At 33.9% G+C, this 9,646-nt stretch overlaps 1 non-coding gene across 1 annotated transcript; it reads left to right on the top strand.

Annotated features, from left to right (window-relative positions):
* The first annotated feature begins 9,574 nt into the window (after positions 1-9,574).
* Positions 9,575-9,646, top strand: TRNAQ-UUG (transfer RNA glutamine (anticodon UUG)). The gene has a single exon. It is a non-coding gene; the product is annotated as a tRNA-Gln (tRNA).

The following is a 9,646-nucleotide window of genomic DNA, read 5'->3' as shown; positions in this document are numbered from 1 at the left end:
CTAACCAAAACCACTAAGAGCACTAAATAGGTAGTGGACCTCCCTCCACTTGTCCTTCAAAAAAATTTGTTGCTTCTTGATATTATTTTTTGTAAAGGCAGGGAGTCCGGCCTTGTGTAATGCAAGTACAATATTATTATATCCTGAGTCGTCCAGCTGCCATCGATTCTCGACATCCATTAGTTATGTATATTATGACCTTTGTATCTATTGTTATGAATTCTCAAACACCTTAAAGTTACCTTCCGGAATAATCAAATGATCATATCCTATGAAATCCTCCTTCAATATCCTTGAATCTAAGGTTGTTCCTTCCCACCCAACTAGAACATATGTGAATTTCATATCTAAATCACAAGCTGGGAATTCGTTTTGAGTTGGTCAATCTTTTCTTCCTCGAAAATGAGGAGCATCAGCATGTGAGACCTTCACACGTACATGGGTGCCATCAATGGCCCCTAAACAATCCTAGTGGTAATCAAAATTTCAGGTCTAAAGAAATACAAAAGACATTATGAGAATTGTAAAGGAAATTTGTAATAAACAAACTTTATAGTATGGAAAAAATCGGTTGTGTAAGATTTGGATTGTACATCAATACCATATGCTTGTTTTATGAATTGTCCTTCCAACATCAAAATTGCATTTAATACATTGTGAAAGTGACGAGAAACTGTTCATCCAAACCGATGAAAAAAATGAAACACTTTGATTCTAGACACTATGTCCAATAATATGAAGAAATTTAGCAACTTGTTCTTCAATTGTTAAAAATATGCATCCTTAACAACATCGATTGCCCTAATCCGTTCACATAATTGAATGAATGTTTCTAGTCCCATGTGAATAATGTCACAAGAGCGATCGGTGTGCTCTAAATACTTCATCAATTCTTGTTTGCGACGCTCTTTTCTTGGTTCAAACTCAGTAATACAGTTCGTTGTATCAATTAAAACAAACAACAAATTCAAACCAAAAGCAATTATGTAAAGGATCATCGTTGATGCAAGTTGAGTATTTCTTTTCAAATTTTCTTGTATTTTTGAAATTAGATTCATATTCGCACGAGAAAGATCATTATAAATTGAAATTGTGTCATCAAATTCTTGCATGTCGTCGTCGTCCAAAGTGGTTTCTAATTGTTCTAGTTATCCATAAAATCATGACTTTGTCATTGACAACTATAAAATAGTTTATGAATACGTTTGAAATAGTTTATGCTACGAATAACTCTAACCAATTTAAGTTGAAGTTACTACAATAACATTAGGATTATGATAATATAAAAGATAATGTTAGAGTTAAGATTTACTTTAATCCAAATAATTAAATATATACATGACTAATACGACTACTACTAAACAATTTTTTTATAACTAATTTTAAATTCATTTAAAATCGTAATGATGTGAATTTAATTTTAATAGATATATAATAACACTGATTGCATATTTAACAAAATTAAAATCAAATTAAAACAGTGCATATTGAACAATATTAAAATCAAATTAAAAACTTATTATAGCTCTAAATAAATTTATAAAAATTCAAAAGCAGTAAACACATAATAATAAAAACTGTAAAAACAGCAAACACATAATAATAAAAAAATATAAATACAATTATTGAATATAAAAACACTAAACATATAATAAAAAAATGTAAAAACAGTAAACATAATAAACAAGTAATTACAAAAAAATATAAATATATTTATAAAAATAAAAAACAGTATACACATAAAATTAAAAAAACTAAACAATAAACACATAATAATAAAAAATGTAAAAACAATAAGTATATAACAATAAAAAATATAAAAAAAGTTAACACAAAATAAAAAAATATATAAATATATTTATAAAAAATAAAAACAGCAAATACATAAAATAAAAAACTAAACAGTAACACATAATAATAATAAAATATAATAACAGTAAAAAATTAATAAAAATTTAAAAATAATAAACACACAATAATAAAAAATTAAAAGTAGTAAAATGTAAATACGTTTATAAAAATTAAAACAATAAACACATAAAAAAATAAATAAAACAGTAAACACCTAAAAACAATGTAAACACAATTATTAAAATTAAAAATAGTAGACAGATAAAAAGAAAAAAATATAAAAATAGTACACACATAATAACAAGAAAAAATATAAATATATTTATAGAAATTAAAAACAGTAAACATATAAAATAAAAAATTAAACAGTAAAGACATAATAATAAAAAATATAAAACCAGTAGTAAAAATAATAAAATCATAATATAAAAAAATATAAATACATTTATAAAAATTTAAAATAATAAACACATAAAAAAATGTTATTATGAGTTTACTTTTTATTTTATTTTTTATTAACAAGAAACTGTTTGGTTTTTTTTATGTGTTTATTGTTTTTAATTTTTTTAATAACAAGAAACTGTTTAGTTTTTATTATGTTTATTGTTTTTTAATTTTTTTTATTAAAAATAATTTTTTTTATGTGTTTATTGTTAATAAAAAAATAAAAAGAGTAAACTCATAATAACAAAAAAAAAATATATATATATATATATATATATATAAATTAGAAAGAGTAAATACATAAAATAAAATAAAAACTAAACAATAAATACATAATAATAAAAAATCTAAAAACAGCAAATACATAATAAAATAATGTAAAAACAGTAAACACATAATAATAATAAAAATTGCAAATACATTTAAAAAATTAAAAACAATAAACATTTTTTTTATGTAAATATATCTATAAAAACTAAAAATAGTAATCACATAAAAAAAAGAAGTAAATCCATCTATGGAAATTGAAAAAAAGTAAACACATAATAAAAAAACAAAAAAGTGTAAATATATTTATAAAAATTAAAAAAATTAAATACATAAAAAAAATAAAAACAGAGTAAAAATCTAGAAAAAATTAAATACAATTATTAAAATTAAAAGCAGTAAACACATAAAAAAAATTAAACAGTATCTTGTTATAGATATAAATTAAAAACAATACACATAGAAAACTAAACAGTAAACACATATAATAAAAAATATAAAACAATAAACATATAATAATATGAAAAATGTAAATAAACTTATAAAAATTAAAAATAATAAACATATAAACAAATGTTACTAAAAACACATAATAACAGAATATATATATATATATATATATATATATATAATAATCAAAAGCAATAAACACATAAAATAAAAAACTAAACAGTAAACATAAAATAATAATAAAAAATATAAAAACAGTAAAACACATAAAAAATAAACAAAACAGTAAATACCTAAAAAAATGTAAATACAATTATTAAAAATAAAAACAATAAACACATAAAAACATGTAAAGTCATGAAATAAAAAAACTAAATAATAAAACATAATACAAAATTAAAAATAGTAAACACATAATAAAAATAATAATAGATACATTTATAAAAATTAAAAACAGTAAACATATAAATAAAATAAACTAAACAGTAAATACAAATAAAATAATATAAATACATTTATTAAAAATAAGAAAAGTAAACATATAGAAAAAAATATATATACATTTTTAAAAATTAAAAAGGTAAACACACTTAACAGAAAAACTCTAAATACATTTATAAAAATAAATAAATAATGAACTATAGCTTGGCAGGAACAGCAGTAGTTGGTTTTGGTCTAGTTCGGAGGGTCTAGTTTTCACGGGAGTAGGGTACTGGCAGGAGTTTAAACGTCCCTATGTTGTGCTTGGGTTTGTTGGTTTGCTCTTTACCTTTGATGCAGGAACAACACCCTGGGTGGCCATAATCTGGTTAATTAGAAAGGAATTTATAGGGTCAAAGGTAATGCTGTATGGAACTGGAAGATAGTTGATCCTGTAGTGAGGTGATGGTAGTGCTGGTTCACTGGTCCTGGGTGGAGTTGTTGGATGACTAGGTGGTTGTTAGTGCTGTTGGATTGTTGTTCAGTCGGTGTTGTTAACACTGTTGTGTTGGGTGTGCTGGATCTGTTGGGTTGCTGGTTTCCTTCTGTGATCATGGGATGGGAAAGGATAGGGGGATGTTGTTTTAATCTGTTGTAGCATAGGTGGTAACCTGCTGTATCCATAAACGTGGCTGAAGGGAACCAAGCTCTTTAATTGAATACAGAAGGTGGTTATGATGTAAGAACCTAGCTCTGGAGAAAGAAGTAAAAACATCTTTGTTCAAGAAGAGGTCTGTGCCGTTATGGTCCATGGAAGGCAAGGCTTATGATGTGCTGGAGGAATTAAAGGCTTGTTGTTTGGAAGTAGTATTAAGTAAAGGCTACATGGAAATTGGGCTTGAATTTCAAGTAGACCGTGAAGACTGATGGAATATTCTCAAGATGTTATGATTAAGCTTCAGAAGGTAAAAGGTTTTCATTGGAGTTGTTGAATGGTGCCTAATAGAAGGCTGGGCGTTCTTGATACCTCTTGGTGCTGCTAGGGGGAGCCTTTCTGCAAATCTGCTACAGCTGGTTGTGAGGGATGTAGCTGCGATCAAATTGCAAGGACGTAGGGTGCTACACGTTGAAGAGCTAGAGCTCCCAGTTAACTCAGTGGTTGTTGCTGTTATAGATAAACTTGATGGCAGTTGAGGTAGCTCTTTTCCAAGGTTGCTGGAGCAAACTTATGCACATTAGGAGAGGCAACAACTGAAGTTAAGCATATAACAGGGGTTACCGTAACAGATTGGAGCAGCTGTGTGGAGGCAGAGTGCAATATACAAGGATGTAAAAGTTGGCCTAATGTTTGTCTTTTGGATTGAACCAAAGAGAGCAAGGTGTTGTCCTGTTGCTAGCATGGGGTGGTTGGTGCATAAGCTATTATTATAATATGCTCTCTAGTGTTGGTTATACACCATCCAAAAGATTTTTTCTCAGTTTTAATTTATGGTTTGGTCTATTTTTAGATTGCTTCTGCAGGTTGACTTTTTTGCTCTTATGGCTTAAAGTCATAATGTTTGGGTCTCAAGCATAGGAGGGCCTAATAGTGTTTTTGTAAAAAGGTTAGGATACCCCTGAAGTATCCCGTTTTATTTAATTTATTCATTGCTGATAAAAAAAATAATGAACTAACGTGAAGGTACTATAAAAGAAGAAGCAACATCAATATGATCAACACAAGCAAACACAAGCAAAGAACCATTAGATGTTGCAACGTGAGGATCCATGATCCAATCTGGCAAAAAAAATATAACAAAAAATATTATAAGTTAACAAAATCGATTTTATCTTGTTATAAAGTTAGTGACAAGCTCGATCGAGCACACTCAGACGAATGGGCAGGTCGAAGCAGTAAATAAGGTCATCTTCAATAAGTTAAAGAAACGGTTCGGCACGGCGAAAGGGCGGTGGACTAAAGAGTTAGCAAAAGTCTTATCAGCGTACCGCTGCTTGTCCCAAACTTCGACACAGGAGACACCCTATAACCTAACCTATTACATCGTGGCCATGATCCCGGTCGAGGTGGGGGAGTCATTCCTTAGAAGTCAACTCTTTCATTAGTCCCTAAATCAGGAGAGCCTGACAGTTGGACTTGACCTACTAAACGAGTTTCGAGACAGGAGCAAAATCCGTGAAGCCGCATGCAAGCTCAGGGTGACCAAGCGGTACAATGCGAAGGTCCAGCCAAAAAGCTTTCAAAAGGAGGATCTCGTTTGGAGGATGCGAAGTGAGGCTAGAAAGGTGGACGACAAGTTCTCGTCCAACTAGGAATGTCCCTTCTGAATCTGAGACGTTGCACCTGGGGGCATACCACTTAGAGTGGTTATCGGGCAAAGTTGTACCGAGGACGTGGAATGATACGCACCTCAAATTTTATTACAATTAAAATCAATAAAATTTTATTCTTTCCTCACCCAACCTTTTTTCATAAGGAGGGTTTTCGGTCGAGAAGATTTTAATAAGGCATTTACTTTTAAATATGTGTATTTGAACATGTTAAATTTACGTATGTTTTTCCAGCACTCGGTTCGACCAAGGATAATACCTTAAACCGGTATTCCCTCCCGACACCTAAAGACTTAGTTCAGCCAAGGATGATATCTTAATTGGTATTCCCTTCCGACACTTAACGACTCGATTCGGCCAAGGATGATACCTTAACCAGTATTTCCTCCCGACACCTAAAGACTAGGTCCGACCAAGGATGCATACCTTAATTGGTAATCCCTCCCGACCCCCAAAGACTTGGTCCAATCAAGAACGCTCACACTGATCGGTCATACCGCCCAACACTCAACTACTTAAGATAAATCTTATGAGTATTCCGGCCGATTAACAATTAAAATGTTGATTATTATAACTTGTACATTATGTAAAGCATAAATAAGGAAGAACGTCCAATATATTGATTAAAGAAGTAGGAGGAGGCCACACCCCGACCTCAGAGGAACAAAATCAAAGAAGGTCACACCCGGACCCGATGGAACAAAAAACCCTTAAAATCTAAACCTAACGGTCTTTATCTTCAACGTCCTCGACTGAGATCCTCGGCGCCGCGTTCTTTAAAGCCTCTAATTCATCAAAGGCCACCAATCGGCCCTTATAAACATCCTCAATTGTGTCAAAAGCACCGATCGATGGGAGCCCATCGTAGAACAGGTAGGCTTATCGGACAACCTAATCGAAGCTTTCACCCAACATCACCAAGACATCATCTTGGGTCTTGTCAAGCTCGGCTTCCACCGAGGCCTTTTCGATCTCCAGCACCAAGATCCTTTCCTTGCATTCCTCGAGGGCTTTCTTCAGCTCGACCACCTCAGCCGCCTTCTCCCTCTCTTTCCTCTCCAGCTCGGCGCACCTCATCTCGTCCAACTTGAGGTTGGTGCCAACTTTGGTCATCCTAGACTCGAAGGCCAACACTGCCTCCAAGGATGTCTTTAGTGAGTTGGAGGTCTCAGCCAGCTCATATTCCAGTCTGGAGATCGTTTCGATCCTCCGGCTTCGGATATCAGCAGCCAAACAGGTCATGACAAGTCTCTGACATTGCATCTCGATTCCGACCGAGAGATTTTCTTCTTTCGGAACTAAGGTGAGGAGGTTCTCCACAGCCAGTGAGAGACCGAGTTGAACGCCCCCCCTCCCCCCAGAAAATTGAAGGTTACCCCCAATAAGTGTCAAGGGGACAACAGCAGTGTTGGGAGCGGCGATGACAATAGCAGGACTGGTGGCGCCGATCGGTGAAGAAGATTCCAAACGAAATGGAGAAGGAGGTAGTGGACGTCTTAGGGTGCTGCCAGAAAACTGAGTGGTCGTGGCAGTATTGACCGACTCCCTTCTCTTTCTCTTTTTTACCCCATCAACAGCAGTTGAGGGGCCAGATGCCCCGACAACAAAAGGTTGTCAGCCACAACTATTTTCAAGCTACCTTTGCCTTTACCCTTTCCAAGGGCCTTGGTACGAAAGGCAGCCATGACACTGCCTGAGCAAGGAGTCTCTTTTGTCATGATATCTACACAAGTAAAAAAACACATAACTTAAGAATCTTTGACCGACCGAGACAAAAAAACAATGTAAACATACCATAAAAATTCATCAACCGTTGAGAAGACTTGAACACAGTTAATAGTTTCCGTGTAGGGAGCCTTCGAGGGAGGTTGTTGAAAAAAGAATAAATCTCTAGTTTCTTGGCGCTCGGAGCCGATCGAGGTCATTCCTTAAATTGGGTGGGATTTTGGGTCCAATATAGAGGAAAATTGGACCGACTAGTACAAAAGCCTCGAATCCTCGGGCTCAACAAAAAAATTGAAGAACTTTTCTTTGAAAATTTTGTACGAGGTGGTGTTAAATAGAATGTTACCTGACCGAATGATAAGTGACAACCAGCTAACTGTGAGTGAGAGGTATAATAAATTAAGAAAGTGGAAGGAGTTGGAGAAAGGCAAAACATGTTGCAGATAAGCCAAAAGGTTTGGAGAGAAGTCCAAGTGTTTGGGTGAAGTTGGGAGGGAGCCACATGAGCGTCCGGAGGACACCAATGGTGAAACCATCAAAAGGGAAAGCGACATGCAAGTTAGAAAAAAGACAAGAATGAACAAAGAAGAAATGAACCTCTGAGGGAGATCGACCCATACATATGGTATCAGTCGATCAACAATAATCAATAGCCAAGATACCATCATCAACATCCGACTTCAAAATGGTATTCTTTTCTATGAAGGAGGAGATGGACGACCCATCCAGGGATACAAAGGTAAACCCGGTCACCTTAGGGTCTACTCAGTCAAGCCTCGAAAGATGGGACGACTCTTCAAGGGGATATGATCGGTCGGCAACACCTTCCGGGTCATTACCCTTTACAGAATCCTCCATGGAGGGCAACGTCTAAATTACCACGGCTGACAAGGGCTCGATCGTGGAGGATTCAGAAGAAGAGAAAGATGAAGATAAAGAGGGGGGGAAAGGACGAGGAAGAAGACGAAGAAGACATGACTAACCTCTCGGAATGTAAGGAAAGCACCGCGCAGAACGCTTAGGTTTCAGATGTCGGAGTAGGAAAATAGTGACTCGGAACTGTAGGGGACCACTATTTATAGTCCTCGAGGAGAGAGGAAGACCAAGCATCACTTTCATCTCAACCATTGGATCTCCCTCGATCCAACGACTCACACCGAATAATGCCAAAAAACCTCGTCATCATTACACGGCATGTCACGCATTCAGTGCCGCCAACATCACGTCTCACCTCGGGAAGCCCAACCGTCACTATGACCTCAGATAAAAACTCTTCGGATTGACCATCCTCAAGCCTGGGGGCAAGTGTACCAATAGGGCCTATGCGATCGAGACTATGACTCGACACTAGTCAAAATCGACCGACATAATCAATAACGAGACTGATTAATGATCCAGTGTTTGTTAATCTCCTTTTATTAGGCTCAATAACGACGATAGATTCACAATAATTATATAAATAAGCACATATCCCAAAGAATCATGTACGCAATCATCTAATCCTAAATACTAAGTGTCAAATGTACCATCCGAATCTAGAGCTAGCGAGGAGGAGAAATAAAAAAGCAAGAACGTAAAAATTTAGTTGAGAGAAAAAAAAAACGAGGTGCAAACCGATAAAAAAAAAAATCAATCATCCTCTTGTTTCTAACCCATTAAAAATCATATAAATATTAAATATTGAAACTTAATTCGAAAGTGACAAAAAAAACAGTTATGTGAAAGGAGAAAATAAAATATTATTAGCGACCAACCCCGGATACCCATTTGTAATTAACATATAACATTTAATTCACGTAATACTAGAAATCTTAGAAAACCGCTAACAGTTTAAGATGCGTGCCAATTAATTTATTGAGATAATAATATGAACAAAATTAATTAACTTAATTGAATATCTCAAGTGGTATAAAGGGCATTTATTATTTTATTTTTTCTTCATAAATTAATTTAATTTTGAAACTTTGATATAAAATTGGATTTATAAAACATATTTTAGTTATTATCTTTTTAAAATGATTATTTACTTGTTTAGTTTTAGTTTGTTATATTTGTTATATTAATTTTTTTCAAATAATCAACATAATGTGGTTCTATGGTGTAGTGGTTAGCACTCTGGACTTTGAATCCAGCGACCTGGGTTCGACTCCCGGTAGGACCT

The sequence above is a fragment of the Phaseolus vulgaris genome, chromosome 9, assembly GCF_000499845.2.
Source record: "Phaseolus vulgaris cultivar G19833 chromosome 9, P. vulgaris v2.0, whole genome shotgun sequence".
Classification (NCBI taxonomy): Eukaryota; Viridiplantae; Streptophyta; class Magnoliopsida; order Fabales; family Fabaceae; genus Phaseolus; species Phaseolus vulgaris.
This window is presented reverse-complemented; position numbering and strand designations above follow the sequence as displayed.